At 46.7% G+C, this 16,079-nt stretch overlaps 1 long non-coding RNA gene across 1 annotated transcript in view; it reads left to right on the forward strand.

Annotated features, from left to right (window-relative positions):
- LOC130256070 (uncharacterized) overlaps window positions 1–16,079 on the forward strand; it is a 38,892-nt gene that overhangs the window by 7,711 nt on the left and 15,102 nt on the right. Inside the window, exon 2 of the long non-coding RNA XR_008841052.1 lies at window positions 6,660–6,787. This is a non-coding gene — a long non-coding RNA (uncharacterized LOC130256070). The remainder of the gene's footprint in view (window positions 1–6,659; window positions 6,788–16,079) is intronic.

Below are 16,079 nucleotides of genomic sequence, written 5' to 3' on the forward strand. Positions count from 1 at the left end.
TGAGACCTCTCTGAGGCCATCAGCAAGAAGTAGACTTTTGACTAGGTGGCTGAGTTGGGGTTTGTCTGGGGAAGAGTTTTGTTATTTTTTTAGGATGTTGAGAGCATGATGTAATGGGATGAGACTGAGAATCAATGAGTTGCAACATGAGGAAAACCTAGTGTCTGAATGCATTGATAGCCTGGGTTAGAAGTGGTGGCAAATACTGTGGCAGTATTGTTTTGTAGGACCAGAGGAAAGAAATGCCTATTTTCTCCTTGGCTTTGAGATCCAGAAGATTGATGTGTATCTAGATGAGGTCCTGAGTGGATCTGAAAAAGATGAATTGTTTAATTGTTGAAAAAGCGCAATTTTAGGGATGTTGAAACAAAGTTGAACTTGAAATATTGGGGATGTTTAAGGACAGTGTCTTGTGTCTTTGTTTTGAAATTAATGTGCCTTGAAAATGGAAAGAACATAAAAATTACAATTTAGGATATTGTTAACTGGCTGTGGGATGTCCCTCTGAGGGGCAGTGTGGAAGAGAAGACTCTTGGGGAAATGCCCTAGCCCTGCAGGTGATGGATGATCACCCTTGGCATTCCACAGGCTTTTGTTGTCTTTGCTTTCTGGAGGTTTCCTTCACCATGAGATATCATTTTAGAAGTTTGCTCCAGGATGGGCAGCAGATGGTGTCAACTCAATTTTACTGAAGTCACAGATGATTCACTCACTTTGGCTGAAAATGAGCTTTTCCTGGCCCAGTTGCTCTTCTAGCTATGCCCCAGTTCCCCATCCCTTAGGCTGTGTGGCTGTAAGTGTTTTATAGGGCTGAGTGTTTAGCTGGATACCCAAATGGTCTGGGTTAAAAACTAATCCCTTTTGGGGGTGTGGCAGTGAACTGTAGCCTGGAGCTGCAGGCATTTGGGAAGTTAACTTCTCAGTCTGGCTCTGCTTTGGGAGACAAGGCTTTGCAGAGCTGTAGATGAATGTACATCATTCAGATGATCTCTCTCCATAAATCATCCTGCTGTCCAATCCTCAGACATGGATGTGTTGGCATAAGTACTTACTAGCACAGCTAGAGGTGAAGAGGGTCTTTTGACAGCCATGGGGAACAAAGATGTGTCCCCCTAAGAGACAACCTACCCTCTCTACACCCTTGGGACACTGGTTGGGCTCTCAGTGGGGTTTGGGACACCTCTGCTGCATCTGACTGGTGTGGAGGTGAGGGTTGATACCTCTCTTTGTGGTATCACATTCAAGCTCACCTGGTTCCTTAGTCTTCATGGATGGCTGGAGCATGAAGATGCAAGATGAGGAGTGAGACATCAAACCTCCACTGATGTGTGGAGACACCAGGGGCTGAGTTGAACCCACCTCTCCTGCTCTTTGCCACAGCCTGCTGCAGAGGGAGGGTGCTGCTGTCAGTCATCAGCCTGTCTCACTCCAAGCATTCCTGGCACAAGTCTCTTCAGGTTTGCCTCTTTGTGCACAGTCTGGTAATTCCTCCTGTGAGAAGTTTATTTGTCTTTGCTTTTTCTTTCTGAGAGGCTGGACCAACTCCCTGCTCCCCATCCTCCCCTCCTGAGACACAGCCTGAAAAATTCTCCTCCTCTTGAGCTGCAGACAGAGTCCCTGGCACATGCCTTGGGCTGCCCTGGACAGTCCATGCCCAGCCCAGCAGCAGGAAAACTGATTTAAGCCCCAGCAGGAGCAGCACTGTGGCTGAACACCAAGGGGAAGAAGGAAGGATGTTCAGGAGTCCTGTTGGTTCGCCCAGCAAGGGATAAACCAGCCATGGATCAACTTATGTTTAAGGCATCAGAAGGTGAAGGGCTGAAGCAAATTAATGTAGGCTCTGGTGAGAGGCAAAAACTTTTATGATGGAGGCTGGTGCTTTTCTGGAAGGGAAAAGGTTCCTTAAGAGCCTCTTTAATATATGTTTCCCTACGGAATTATTTCCATAATATCTACTTCACAGAGACAACTTTTCCCCTTAAAGTGTTGTGGGTAGGGGAGCACCAGGGAGGCTGTTTTCCCTCATTACCAGGTCTGTAGATTCCCTTTCATCTCCCAGGCTGAGAGTGTTGTACCTGTGCTCTGCTGCTGGTACCACAAGGGCAGTGGGAGGACCAAGCCAAGGTTGGATTGGACTCTGGCAGCTTGTTTGGTTTGGATCTTGTTCCTAGAGCTTCATCTGGTCACAAGGGATGTGCAGCTGGGAGAAAGGATGCAAACTGCTCCCCACTCTTGAATAGCTGGAGGTATTTGGGGAAGATGATGTATTCATCTCACACATGGCACCAAGGACTCATCCCATGCACAACTAGGACAGGTTCCATGTGTTCCCTCTGGAAACAGAGGGTGCCCTGCCTTTCTCTTCATCTGCTGGACAAAGAGGCTTTTCAGCAGTGGAAATGCCTTTATTCAACAAGGTATTTTAACTGAAGGATGTTTCTCTGTGCTTTAGGTGCTCTTTTGTGCCAGAAACTGTCACAATGTGTGGGAAAGTCCCCTTTCCCTTTTCCTGAAGGACAGATTTCTTTTCACCTCCCAGCTGCAGGCAGGCTCAGCACAGATTTATTTAGGGCCAGGGATGTGTGTGTGCATGTGTTTATTTATTTTTTTCTGAAAGTACAATGTTGTGGCGGCCAACAGCTAATCCTAAATTTGGGATACCTGACATGGTAATGAGAAAACAAACCTTCCTGCACTTAAAATGAGTGACAGGCCAGGTTTGGCCCCAGCAACCTTCAGAACTGGTTTGACCTTGCAACCAGACCTCCTGGGCTGACTGACAGCTTTTTACAGCCGCATTAGGGCTGAGCTGACCTTGTTTATCTGGGGATTCACCTGGGAGACAGCAGACATGTCCAGGGATATTAAGTCTCAAGCTGAAAATGTTTGCTCAGGTATTAGGGGGAGAGTTAATTTAGACTGAATACCTCCTATGTGGCACCAGCCATTGCTCTGAGGGACACTGTGCCCCCTGGCTGATGACAGTTGGTTTGGACTTTCTTTAGAAAGTGGAATCTCCTTTGAGTGGAACAATGCAGTGCCCTTCAGCTCGCTCTGAATTTCCTTTCACATTTAATATTTTTGAGGTTTTGGTAGAACTGAGCCCAGGTGAAGGTGCAGGTTGATTTTCCTGCAAAGGGGTCTTGCAGCTGGCACCACAAATGTGTTGGACCATGTGGACTCACTTTTGTATTGTAAAATATGACACGTGTGAGCTGGCATCTGTCCCAGCTGTGGTTGGTAGCCCCTTTCCCTGGTACCTACCAGCTCCTTCCTTCCCATGCTGCAGTGACTCAGGAAAAGGCTGAGGATAGCAGTTCTTCATCTGTGCTTGTGTAGGCACAGGAGAGGACTAAGCTCAGGAGCTGCCCTCCTCCTGCACCCCAAGGATGGGCAGAAAAGGAACACCCTGTAGATGGGGTTGGGCTCATGGCAGAAAGTGGCTTGGGTGAAATCTGGAGCTGTAACAACACAGATGTCCATGGTGTGACATCCCTTGCAGGTGGAACCCTTTCCTGGTCTTGTAGGGAAGATTTTATCTATTTTATCCCATTTTCCCTGCTGGTATTCCCTGGTATCACTCCCTGCATTTCTACTGATCAGATTTCACCTCAGCCCTCCCTCTCCCCTCACACATGCTTGTTTGGGAATGTTGGGGTAATTATTTGCTCACTGTATTACATATTTCCACCTTGGCATTGGATTTTTGGTCCCCAGCCAAGGTAAGAAGTTAAAATGCCTGTCTAGCGTGACAGAAGACAACCTTGTCAGGATTCCCCATACAGCAGAAACTGAAATCTTCAGGGAGGAAGAGGCTTTAAAGCAGATTCCTCTGCAATTTATGGAGGAAAGGGATGCTTTCTTTGACAGTCACAGTTTCATAAAAATTCTGGGACAGAGATAGGACAATTTGAAATCCCTCATTATAGGATTGACTTTATTGAAATATCACGTGTTGTGCTTAAGTATAAAGTCAGCTGCTGCTCTAAGGTACAATCAGCCATGGAGCCTTCTGTCTCTTTCCTCTGCATTGTTTCTGTCTAGCTCAGGGTCTCAGGACCCCAAGGAGCCTCTCCTGAGGTCCCCCCATGTGCCCATGGCCACAGACACTGCCCAGGCAGAGAAGGGAGGAAGGCACAGATGAAAAGCTGCCATGGAGGAGTAGGATGTGGTAGTGCATCTCACAACTGGAGAAAGAGCAAGAAGCTCACTGGGTTATGCAAGTGCCCCAAATCCTGAATGTTTCTTTCTCTTCCAGACCCACCCTGATTGGCCTTCCTCTGTGTCAAGTTCTGGCAGCTCTCTGAAGGCAGAGAATTCACATGAGCAGGAAAGGACCTTTGTACCAACCTGGGAAGGGTGTCCATACCAACTGGTGTTCCTACACTTTGCTCCTGGGAACTGGTGGGGAAACATAAGCTGGAATTGCCCTCTGGATGTGTGGCTCCTCAGCACAGCACAAGCACTGCTGTTGGTCCCTCCTGAACCAGTCCACCCTCAGTAATGAGCCCAGCAAAGAGGGGAAGCATTGCAGCAGTTTGGCCTGGAGGGCTGGAAATGTGGCTGCTGCAGCGTGAAGCCTCCCTGTGCTGGGGGAGGCTGGGATCCTGCTGCTGAGCTATTTATTTAAGAAAAAAAATATTATCATTTCAGGCGTTGGCAGCATGGGGTGTATCAGCCATTGTATCAAAGATGTGGTTTTAATGCACTTTCCTCCGCTTAAATGCTATTTGCCTTCTCCTTCAGGCAATTGAATTTAAGAAAACTCTGGTTGCCCAGGTTTTGTTGAACAAATTGGTCCCTGCACACACAATTCCCAGGAGGAGCCAGCTCTGCAGAAACTCTGGGAGCTGTCACTTCAGTGCATGGCTGGGATGGGCTGAACGGATTACTCAGCTCTGCATCGTCTGCTCTTTTATCTGTCTCAAAGCAATGGGAAGCCAGGAATAACCCCTCGGGGTTCCTCTGAGCCCGGCGGTTTCTGGAGCCCGGGGTCAGATGACTGTTATTGTAGCTAAAGGTGTTTAACCCCAATTGATTTTGACAAGCCCTATTAGCGAATCCCACAATTACTTATTGGGTTTGGAGAGGAACGCTGTCGATTTAAGGCTGGATGTTCTAACCTGAGTGCTGGTGACAGGATGCCATAGGTGCCAAAGCTATTTCTGCAGGAATTGATGGAAAAACTCCCTGTCAGTCTTTGGGGCCGGATTCTGGCCCTTCCCCAGGGTCCAGCAGCTCTCAGGGGTAAGAGTCAGCCCTAAAAGTCAACGGGTTGGAATGAGATGTATGAAGCCTCCTACTCTGCAAAGTAAGAGCATCCCTGGATTGGGCTTTAAATAAGCCTTGTTTGTAGCACAGCTGCCCACATCCCAGCCCTGGGGAACCCTGCAGGAGCTGTGGGGCTTGGTGCTGCTCAGAACAGGCTGAGGGCTGTTTCTGCTGCCCTTCAAAACTGACCTGTCCCCCAGCTGGTGGAGCAGGGAGCTGAGGGTGTCAGGTACCTGTGGCTGCACGAGCAGGGGGAGACTGCTCAGCATCTCTGCGTGCTCAGAACCAATGTTTATCCCATGGGATTGAGTTCAGAGCCCCAAAGCCCTGCAGGCTGGAGCCGCTGCTGGGCAGGAAGAGAAACTGCCTGGAGACTTGTCTGTGAGAAATATCAAGTGATGAGTTCTCTGGGGCTCATATCCCAAAGATGCCTGAGATCATTTGGATGTGAATGGGAGTTATGTGCCTAAGTAATCTCAGAGGACCTGGGTTTAACAGCATTGCTGAATTTATTATTATTATTTTTTTAATAATGCAGCAGCTGGGGAAATAAAAGCATGATCTAAAAAAGGAAATCACTGCATTAGCCCAATATTTTAACGAAGCAGTGTTGCTCTGCGGGTCAGGTGTAGGTGTTTGTAGGTGGCAGGCAGCAGCCTGCTCATCACCCATCCTAGGCAGAGAAATGTGGCTATCACACGTGCAAATGCCGTGTAGCCCAGAAATTGCTTTGGGGCAGCAAAGCAAGCAGCCTCTTGGAAGCCCTGCAAGTTTCACACTTGCTTTTTGCTTCTCTGTTGCTTGGGGAGAGGAGTCAGCCTCTCGGGGAAAACAAACAGCCAGCATCCCTGGCCGGGCTGAGCGAGCGCCTGGAGACCGCCCCGAGTGCTCCGGGAGGTTTTGTAACAAACACCTTGTAAAACGCAAATATTTGAATAGCGACGTTCACGGCTCATGTGCCAGGTCGGGGAACAACCGCTTATGCTTTTTGCTGGCTGTTTGAAACTTAAAGGGTGAACTTAAGGATTTTCCAGAGACAAAAGCATTGAATACGCTATTTACATGTTCACCCTGCAGTTAGTGGACAGGATTATGAGCCATTTATTTAACAAAGAGACCCTAGTTAATCAGCAGTCTATTTATTGTTTCTTCATAATTTGGCAGTAATTCATAACTATGTCTTGTTTTTCATTATGGGCACAATTGCACTAAGTGTGCTTGCTCCCCATGTACCATCTCTGAATTTTATTTTCCCTTTGAAAATTGCTCATATTCTTAAATAAAGGATTATATTTAAATGGAAAATATTTATTTCAGATGATTGCTTTCAAAAGAACCAGTTTCTTGCTGTTTTGGGTTATTAAATTATTTTCTTTGTTTTATTGCAGGCTTTTTTAGCTCAGCCTCTGGAAACCTGGGCAACAGAGGAGGCAGCTGAAGGTGTTGGAAAGCACTTGGGGTCAACTTTGGTCATCGATGTCCTGAGTAACTGGGTCAGATAACTGAATGACTAAAGGTAGGGAGAATTTTTATGCTGGCTTTAGGGCCATTATTAGTTATCTGGCAATGTGTCCCTGGTCTCTCTGCCTACCTGTGGGGTGTGAAAAAAGGCTGAAGTTGCTGTGCTTCTCCCAGCCTCACCAGCCTGCTCTTGACTCTGGTGGGGTCCAAGCCCGACTGAAGGGACTCCAGACTGGAGTTTGTCCTCCACCACAGGAGACCCCATTCCCCAGCCTGCTTGGGCTTTGTGGGTTCCCACATTGTGGGATCCCAAAAACCACCAAGGTGCTTTTATCCCTCCTCAGGCACAGAAGTCATCCCTCCTTCTCCAGGTGCTTGTCTGACCTCAGGACTCTTGGTTTCCAGTTGTGTGAGGAGAATGGTGCTCTCTGCCTGTTCCCACTGGCAGGCAGAGAGCTGAGGCAGCAGCAGCATGGCCAGGGAGCCATTCCTGGGTGCTCAGTGCCAGCATGAATCTGGCCATAGTGACCTGCAAAGCCTTGTCCTCAGTATTGTCCCTTCTCCCACCAACTGCAATATTCAGGGGAATGATGATATCAATGAGAACTCTTGGTGATGGCTGGGACAGAAACAAATTACTTTCCCACCAGGAAAAGGTCATCTGTGAAATTTCATGGACAGTTCCCCCTACTTGTTAAGCACCCCCTTCACTTGGCTTTTTTTCTTTTTTAAAAAATTTTATTATTATAATTTTTTTATGTGTGTAATTGCGTGTCAGACCAAGTGCACTCAGAATGTGAGCAGGGTCTGATACAAGGAGGGTGAAATGAGATAATCCATGTTTTCATCATCCATAGGCCTCTCTTTTCACGGGCCGTGGGCCGTACTTTATTAGGCTGAGCAGCTCTGGGCCTGCAAGAAAGAGGAGCCCTTTCTCATCCCGATGAGAATAGTGCAGTGAATGGATTCCAAGTGTTTACTCAGCATTTGTCTCGTGGTTTATCAAAGGAATGAGGAGGAGGTGCCGACAGACCTTTTGTCCTGCTGATGTGTTATGACAATGTTCCATGAATATGCAGAATGGCAGAAGGGATTAGAGCCAGTACAATTCCCCTCCGGCGCTTTTTTTTTTTCTTTTTCTGCCTTTTTTTTTTTTTTTTTTTTTTGCCTGGGATGTTCAGGGGTTTAAGAGTGACCTGCTCACAGTCAGGGCACTAAACATCAGATTTTCCTGCAGATAGGGGTGTAAAAATCCCACACTTGTCCAAAGCTGTTAGCATCTGACTTGAAGGTTGGGCTGTCTTAGTCACTCGCTGCTCTTTATGAAATTTTGGCTGGCAGGAACTGCCTGGCTGAAAGCTTTGTGTTTTGGGAGACATGGAGATATTGGGGCATAATTAAAACTTGAGTCAATCAGTGACACGTGAAGCCCAGGGCTGGTGGGGATATGACTGCTGCTCTCTGCTCTGCTGCTGTTGGTGTAGGCTGGCAGTGGTTCCTTGCTGTGTTTTCCTGTTGCTTCCCAGAGTTTGGGTGTGATTCAATAAACAGTGAGGCATCAGGCATCTTCATGTCCTGTTTTGGATAGACAGGTTAATGAGAGAACCCTTGTACACACCTCTGAGGTGATGAAACTTATCTCTGTTTTCAGTATGTGGCACAGTGGGATGGTGGGATGTTGTTCCACAGGTGTAAATCCAACCTTTGCTGTTACTGACTCCTCATATTGAGGTAACTGCTGAGCCATGGCCAGCAGCTATCTGCTGGTAGAGTGGTTTTTTAGGTGCAATTATGCAAAGATGTCCCACAGGAGAAATTGCTCTCCATTGGTTTCCCACATCCCAAGAATCTTTTCTGCCCTGCTGCTTAAATGCGGGGAGTTCCCCAGGTACATGAGGGGAATGATGACTTTGCATCCATGTTGGGTCTTATCCTGGGAGGAAAGAACATGCTCAGCACTGGTCTGGCTCTTCTCTCATCCAAGCTAACAGACCCAAGCACTGTTTAGAGCTCTTAAATCCATCTCCCCAACCAGAAGATTGAAACTAGCACGTTTCACCCTTTCCACATAGATGTAAACTGGTTGTTCTGGCCCTTCTGGTACCCTTCTGGTCCCTGCCTTTCTGTTTGGGATTTTGGTTGCCTTGTGGAGAATCTAGAAGCCATTTGGTCTGAGTCAGAAGGGAGGTGGGATGTAGTCTGGTCTCTCATTGAGCCTGTGGGAATCACCCTGCCTGTAATGACCACATGTTGCTGTGGGGACATCCAATGAAGGCCATTGAGGAGAAATTGCTGTCATATCCTCCTGTGCAGGGATATTTGGGCAGTGATGCTCTGAAGCTGGTCAAGCACACCAGGCTGCTCTGTTTCTGTCCCCTTGGAATATGTTCTGTTCCAGTCCCCAGCTGTGTGGGGCTGAGGTCTGGATCCTGTGTAGAGCATCCCATGGCAGGCTTAACCCATGGCTGCAGTTGCCACTGTTTTTCCCTGGAATGGGGGAGTTTCTTCACAAGCATCAACCTGAACAAGGCCTGTGAGACCCTCTGGGGCATCGAGTTTCTGTTTGCAGAATGAGGCCTTTGCTGAGCAGGGGGTTGGCAGGTTTGTAATTTGAGTGTGTGCCGGGGAAAAAGGGAAGAAGCAGAATCTCCTTTCAAGTCCTGGCACTGGCTGTGCAGAGGTACCTCCTGCTGCTGTGGCATGTTTGCTCTCCTTGCTGCAGTCCCTCTCCACCCACCTGGGAACACAAGCAGTAATTAGGTTAATGGATTTTGGTGCAGTGATCCCAAGCCTGGCTCTTGGCTGGTGGCCCCACGACAGCAGCTGGCAATGGCAATGATGGAGGGTGTGTGCTCTGATTTGCTCCTGGAGAGAGCAAACTGGGGAAGCTCTTGATGGGTCTGTAAGGAAAAGGTGACTTCCTATCTTCAGAGGCCAAGGACCATTGTCCAGCCAGTGCTGACATCCCTTCTGTGGGATCTGCTCAGCACTGGGATGTGTTGATGATGCAGCTGATATGGGGGACCTGAGCCACCTCAGCCTTAGCTCTTAGGCCAGCCAAATTCTTGAGACTGGATTAAAACCAAAGAGAGCATTTTACCCCATCTGCCAGCTCTCACCACCATCAGCAACAGATGATCTTCTTTGACCTCTAGGAATGTGCATAAAAGAACACAGTTTTCAGGTTATCCTTTGCAATCTTGACTCCTCAGTTGTGCAAGGAGTAAAGAAACCAAAACAACTGAATGGGAACAAATCCTTCCCACCCCGAGAAATCTGTGATGACAACACAAGGGTTGGCAGCCCTGGGAAGAAGGCCAGCCTTGGTCTCACAGCACATTTACAGCACAGACATCCCACTGCTGAAGCAGCCTTCAGTTCTCTGCTCATCTTTTATCCTCTGGGATTATGTTGATGGCTGAAGGCTGCATCTGAGTCCCTTTTCCTTAGGGGTGGACTAAGCTGTGGAAGAACAAGACCGTGGCAGACATCAGCCTCTGGATTTTGTGGGGCTACAAGGCAAAGCCATTAGGACCTGTTTGCAAAGCCTGATTCTGTGGCTGAAGCTGCTGAACCATCTGGTGGGATCTGCCATGCTGATGGCACCCTATAACTCCTTCATCCTGGTGGATAAGTACATATCTCAAATATCTGTGTTGCTGTGCTGCTCATCTGGGACTTGAGACAGCTCTTTTGACTTCCACTCCACCTGAATGTGTTTGAACCTCTTAGAACTCTTTTCATCACTGATGATTTTTTATTTTTCTTTAGGAACTTTATGGCAGGGAGTAAGTGCCCAGTTCTTGTTGGTTTGGATGGAAGCTGGATTTTTAACTTTTACAAACTCTCCCAGACTCCTTATGCTGGAAAAATGATGACCAGATCCTATTTTTTTTTCTTTTGAGCCAATCCCAGATTTGGGCCAGATTTTCTCTATTTTACTCTGCCTCGGTTTCCCTCCCTGTGAGGTGGGGGACAAGCTGCCCCTTTTTAATCCTTTAGGTCTATGAAGATTTGTCATGCCTGCTGAGAAAAACACAAGGCAAGAAAATGTGTGCAAAGTTTGTACATTCCAAGTTTGGTGTACAGGAAATGGATTATATTCAGTCCTCTAATCATCTTCCAAAGAAGACTGTATAGTCTTCTATAGCAAAATGGCTGAGAAAGGAAAAGGAAGCAAGTGACGTAAATTTTGCCTCCCAACTTGTTCTGCTGCATGAATCTCTATCTGTCCTGTTATGTCCTGGAGACCTCCAGTTGTAGTTTTCTAGTTGATAATTTTATGTTATTTTGAAGAGGATTTCTTCCCATAGCACTAGAGGATGCACCTCCCTCCCAGCCAGGCCCCCAACACGAAGCTCTGCTCAGGTATTTAACTCAACATTTATTCTACAAGGACAAAGCATATTCTTGGTCATCCCTGGGAGAGAAATCCCTCTCTTCCCCTGACATTCCAGATCCCAGGTCTCAGTCATACATCACAGATTGCCTCCTCAACTCTGACACTTCTCCTTAAGCCCATCAAATGGATCAGACAGAGAAAAAGGTGAGATTAAATGCTGAAGTTCTTGCTGCAGTGGAAAAATAGAGATCTTCTCTTTTACCACAGGTTTTTCATTCAGAAAACTTGAATAGCCTGTTATTCACCCATTTCTATTCAAAAGCTAAATTGTGAAGGTTAATCTACCAGCTCCATCCTACAGAATCATGAAAATCTTCTTCATGCAAACAAAAACTAAATGTATGTGATATATAACAATGTATGGGGGAAAAGCTTCCAGAGATACCAGTCAGATGCATCTGCAAAGTAGATGTAAGATTTTTGTTCATCAGAAGTATTTGAATGGTGGTTGTGATGATGTCACTGCCTTGCTGCTTTGCTTCAGATGAGTCAGTCCTTCATGCACTACTTGCATTAAGAAATGGGCAGAATAATTTCTGACCTTTCCCCAAAGGCACACTGTACTGGACATTTTTTAAAGAAGAGTTTTTGTTTCTGATATTGTCAAGTCTCCAGTCCTTGCTCAAGGGCCCTCCTTGAGGCTGAGATGATGTGAAGGCAGAGCTCTGCTTCCTGCTCAGCTGATGAGGGAGGTCAGTGCCTGTTTTTGCACCTGTCCTCTTGGGTAACCAGAATCCAAGCCGTGTTTCAAAACCAAATCCATCTCCAATCCAAATCTGGCACTACCAGATGGAGTTGGCCTCATTGCCAACCGTCTAAAAATGGACCCTGAGATCACCACCAGGATGCTGTTTCCTCCCTGCATCAAATGCTGCCTGTGAGACAGATTCCCATCTCAGCTGGAGGACTCCAGTGTCCACAGCATTTCAACAGTGGTAGCTGGAAATAAATTAACTAAACTTATGTGGACCCCCCAGTTAAAGAAATGCCTGTATTGATTCTTGCAGCCCCAAGCAGCCACAGGAAAGGATGGTTTTGGCTGGAAGGAATGTGAGGCAAATGCTGTGATTCATACTTGTCCGGTCTGATTTGAGCCTGAATCACCTCTCTCCCCTCCTCACTAGGAAATGATGTGATGAACACCAGCCTGTCATGGCTGGAGACTCTTTTCCTGTACCAGATGCCCTTTGAAGTCATTGCACAGAATGTTAGATTTTGGCCATTTGTGGAGTGGTCTTAAAGGCAGAAAATGCTGTCACAACCTCAGCCAGCTTCTCCACCAACACAGACATGTGAACCCTTTCCATTTGGGACTGAAGGGCAGGGCAGTGGCCAGGTGTGAATATCTCTGCTCTTCTTCCCACTCAGATCCCCATCTCATGGCTTCATGTCTGTGTCCTGCTCCATCCCCACCACCTCATGAGACCCTGTTTCCTACACAGCCTCCACTCACCTGGTCCCACCAGTTATGGGGTGCCCTGTCCCTCCTGCTGAGCTTTGTGTTCCCCCTGCACCACCCAGGAGGGGCTTCCCAAAGGTGCCTGGCTGGGCTGGGGGGATTAGGAATCTTTGTTTCAAAAGCATTTTTAAGTGGTGAGAAGAAAAACAACCTGCAGGTCAGGCTGCAGGCAGATCAGGCTGAAGGTACAAGACAGGAGGGAAATTTTTCATGACAGAGGTGTGCTCCTGGCCTGAGGGGAGGGAAGAGGCTATTGTGGTTGGAGTCAATGAAATCACTGCTGGCAGGAAAATTAAACAGAGGAAAAAGGGAGTGGATAGTGAACCAGCAAAGTGGGATTTTAACCATCTGCCCAGGCTTTCAGCTAATTGGTGTGGTAGTTATAAGGGAGTAGCAAATAAACAAGGAAAAGGGAAAGTTTTGCAAATGAAGTCCTCACCTGGGAGCTCTGGTGTGCAGCATCTGGGGCAGTTGGGCAGATGTTCCTTGACTTCATTGACAAACCTGAGCCTCAGCAGGCTTGGGGAGCTGGCTGGGAACAGGGTTTGGGCAGGAGAAAAACCTTTCACATGGCAGCTAGGAAGCACTGGGAAGAGGCAGAACTTCCCAGTGTGGGAAAGGTTTGGGATGATAAATGGGATCAGGAGGAGGGAAATAGTGTGGCAATGCACAAAACACTTCTGCTGCAGTGCCCCTGTCCAGACTAAGTTTTCCTGCCAGTTTCTGTTCATTTTGTGATCCTGAGATGGATATGTGCTCTGCTTGAAACCACAGGTTGGCAGGACGGGTTCACCAAGAGTTTTTTGACAAATGCTGTAGTTGTACCACAATAATGAAGGTTTCTATAGTATTTAATATTGATTTATAAAGCCAAATAATTAAATATTATTTACTAACCCTGTGCATGAACCACACTTTGCTCTTCTCAGTGTCTTGAAGCCACCAAGCAGGACAGCTGAGAAGGGAAAGGGATCAGCTCAGCCTGGACCTGCACATGGCTTAGGTTCTGGCATGAGGAATGGATCTGGTGAAGAAATTTAAGGAGTATTTTGTTCCAGAAGAGGGAAAATGAAATATTTATTCACCCCAAATATTGAGTTTTGTCTTGAGCAAAAAAAGCAGCAAGGTTTATAGAAATGAAATCTCAAAACTCCATACCAAAATTTGTCCCCTATGGGTTTCAATAGCTTAAGTCCCTTGTAATCTTTTCTGTTTTCTTTCAAATTTCAAATTTAAACAAAAATATGCTTCTGTTAGGAAATTATTTTTTATAAACAGACAACAAAAAAGGAGGGTTTTTTTCCTCCTATCCTCTTTTTTTCTGTAGAAATAAAATAAAACTTAAAAAATACTACATCAAAATGAACTCAGGAAAGGAAATCTAGACTGGTTGTAGTGGGGAAAAAACCCAAAACTTGCCCACAAAGGTGAAGAATACTTCAAAAGTTTCTTTCTCTAGAATTTTTTTCCTTGCTGATCCACAGTTTTTGTACATACTTTTACCTATACTTTTGTGAATAAATTATTTTGTCTGTGCAGTTGTCCACAAATACATAAGTGACTCAAAGAGTCATGTCTCAGGAACAATGTACTTGCTTTGGTTATCAGTTTCCTGCATCTTGAAGAAAAGGAATAGGTCAGGAAGGGTGTTTAGTCCTGGCTCCTTTGACCCCAGCCATTGCCTGGTGTCCTGGGCTGGTTTTGGTGTGGCTGCTGGTCCTGAGCACCTTGGTGGCCCCACTTCCACCTGAACATGAGGAAAAACTTCTTTACTGTGTGAGTAGATGGGCACCAAACAGGTTGCCCAGAGATGGTGTGGTCTCTCACTGGAGATATTCAGGAATTGTCTGGATGTAATCCTGTGCTCTGGGATGATTCTGCTTGGACAGGGTGGTGAGACCAGATGACCACAATGGTTTCCAGCCTGACCCATTCCATGATTCTGTGGGCAGTGTCATTCACCTTCTGATAGCAAAGCCTTCCCTAAAGTGTACCTGTGGTGGGAGACTGTCTCAAGACTCTTTCAAGGGTCTCCATCTGGGAATTTGGAGTGGATGGATTCAGACATGGATACACAGCAGAGGGTGGGAATGGGCTCAAGTGTTACATCAGGGCAGTGCTGTTCCTACAGCTTTCAGCCAAGGAATTACCTGAACATTTGGTTGTTGGTAAGTGAAGGAATCATTCAGGGCCATCCTAAGAGCATCATCAGCAGGCTTTGTGTCATTGAAGCATCCCCCAGGGGCCACTGCTGGCTCTGAGGCTGGAGGCTGCCTTGGATGGGTCACTGTGGGATTTCTAGGGAGAGAAAGCAAGGCTCCAACTCCTCTTTTTCCCTGCACATCCTGGGGGGACTGAGAAACAGATGACTGCTTCACAAGCAGTCAGAGAGCTCTGGAAATAGGTATGATCCAAATGCAACTGTGCCCAGTGCAGGCATCCAGGCAACTGTTTTACTCAGGACAGGTCTCTCAGCATGGCTACAACAGGATCATGAACCTTCCACCCAGGTACCCCCATACTGCATGTGGCTTAGCACAAGATTGTTTTGTTTTGGGGGAAGAAAATGCACATTTTTCTGACCCATGTGGTTGCCAAATGTAGCTTGGACATGAGGCCTAGGTACCACAGATGCAATGCCTGCCTGGGTGCATGGGGGGCTTAAAACAGAAACTGGCTGAGGGTGCACAGCCCCATTCCTCTGCACTGAACCAAGCTTACCCGTGCTATAACATGAGTTGTGTGTACAACATTTCTAGAGGAAGCTGCAGCTCCAATGCAAAATGGTTCAGGAGCTGGAGGTTGAAATCTCTCTGTGTGCTCAGGATGAACTGATGCAGAAGGCAGCAGATGCTGGCAAAACTTACACTTGCTTAGTAAATGTGATTTATTCCCTTCTCATCACCTCATTTTAAAGAGAATTCCAGATCATATTTGTTTGGTAGCCACCTTTATTATTGTCTTCCACTTTTTAATAATAGATCTGGGCCAAAGAGCAGCCTGAGTGAGAAAGCATATGTGGGAATCAGAGTCTGTGTGTTCTGGCCTTCCTTGTTCTATGGTAAAACACAGCTTCCTGTCTGTGTGCTCCTGCCCACCTCTGTCCTGCTGTTTTATCTATCTTTCAAAGCTAAAGCTCAACATACTGAAGTTGAGAGCAGTTTGAATGGTCCCATCAGCTTTTAAGTAACTGCTCACCAGCTGGAGTCTGAGCCAGCCCACAGCCCCACACGGGGCCAGGGCTTCTCCCTCTGTGTGTAAGATGACATGAGAGCAGGGCCTGGGACTATAAACACTTAGAGCAGTTGGGTCTTCACAGCTCATTCTCCAGACAAGATGTCTCTTCCTTTACTAGGTCTGATCTCAGGTACAGGCAGTTCCAGATCTGCCATACTGGTGGGTTTTCTTTTTCATCTCATTTTCACTTGTTAAGAATAAATTAAACAAACAAAAAACTGCAAAAAAAAAAACCACAATCAAAAAACC

Source organism: Oenanthe melanoleuca, chromosome 8, assembly GCF_029582105.1.
Source record: "Oenanthe melanoleuca isolate GR-GAL-2019-014 chromosome 8, OMel1.0, whole genome shotgun sequence".
NCBI lineage: Eukaryota > Metazoa > Chordata > Aves > Passeriformes > Muscicapidae > Oenanthe > Oenanthe melanoleuca.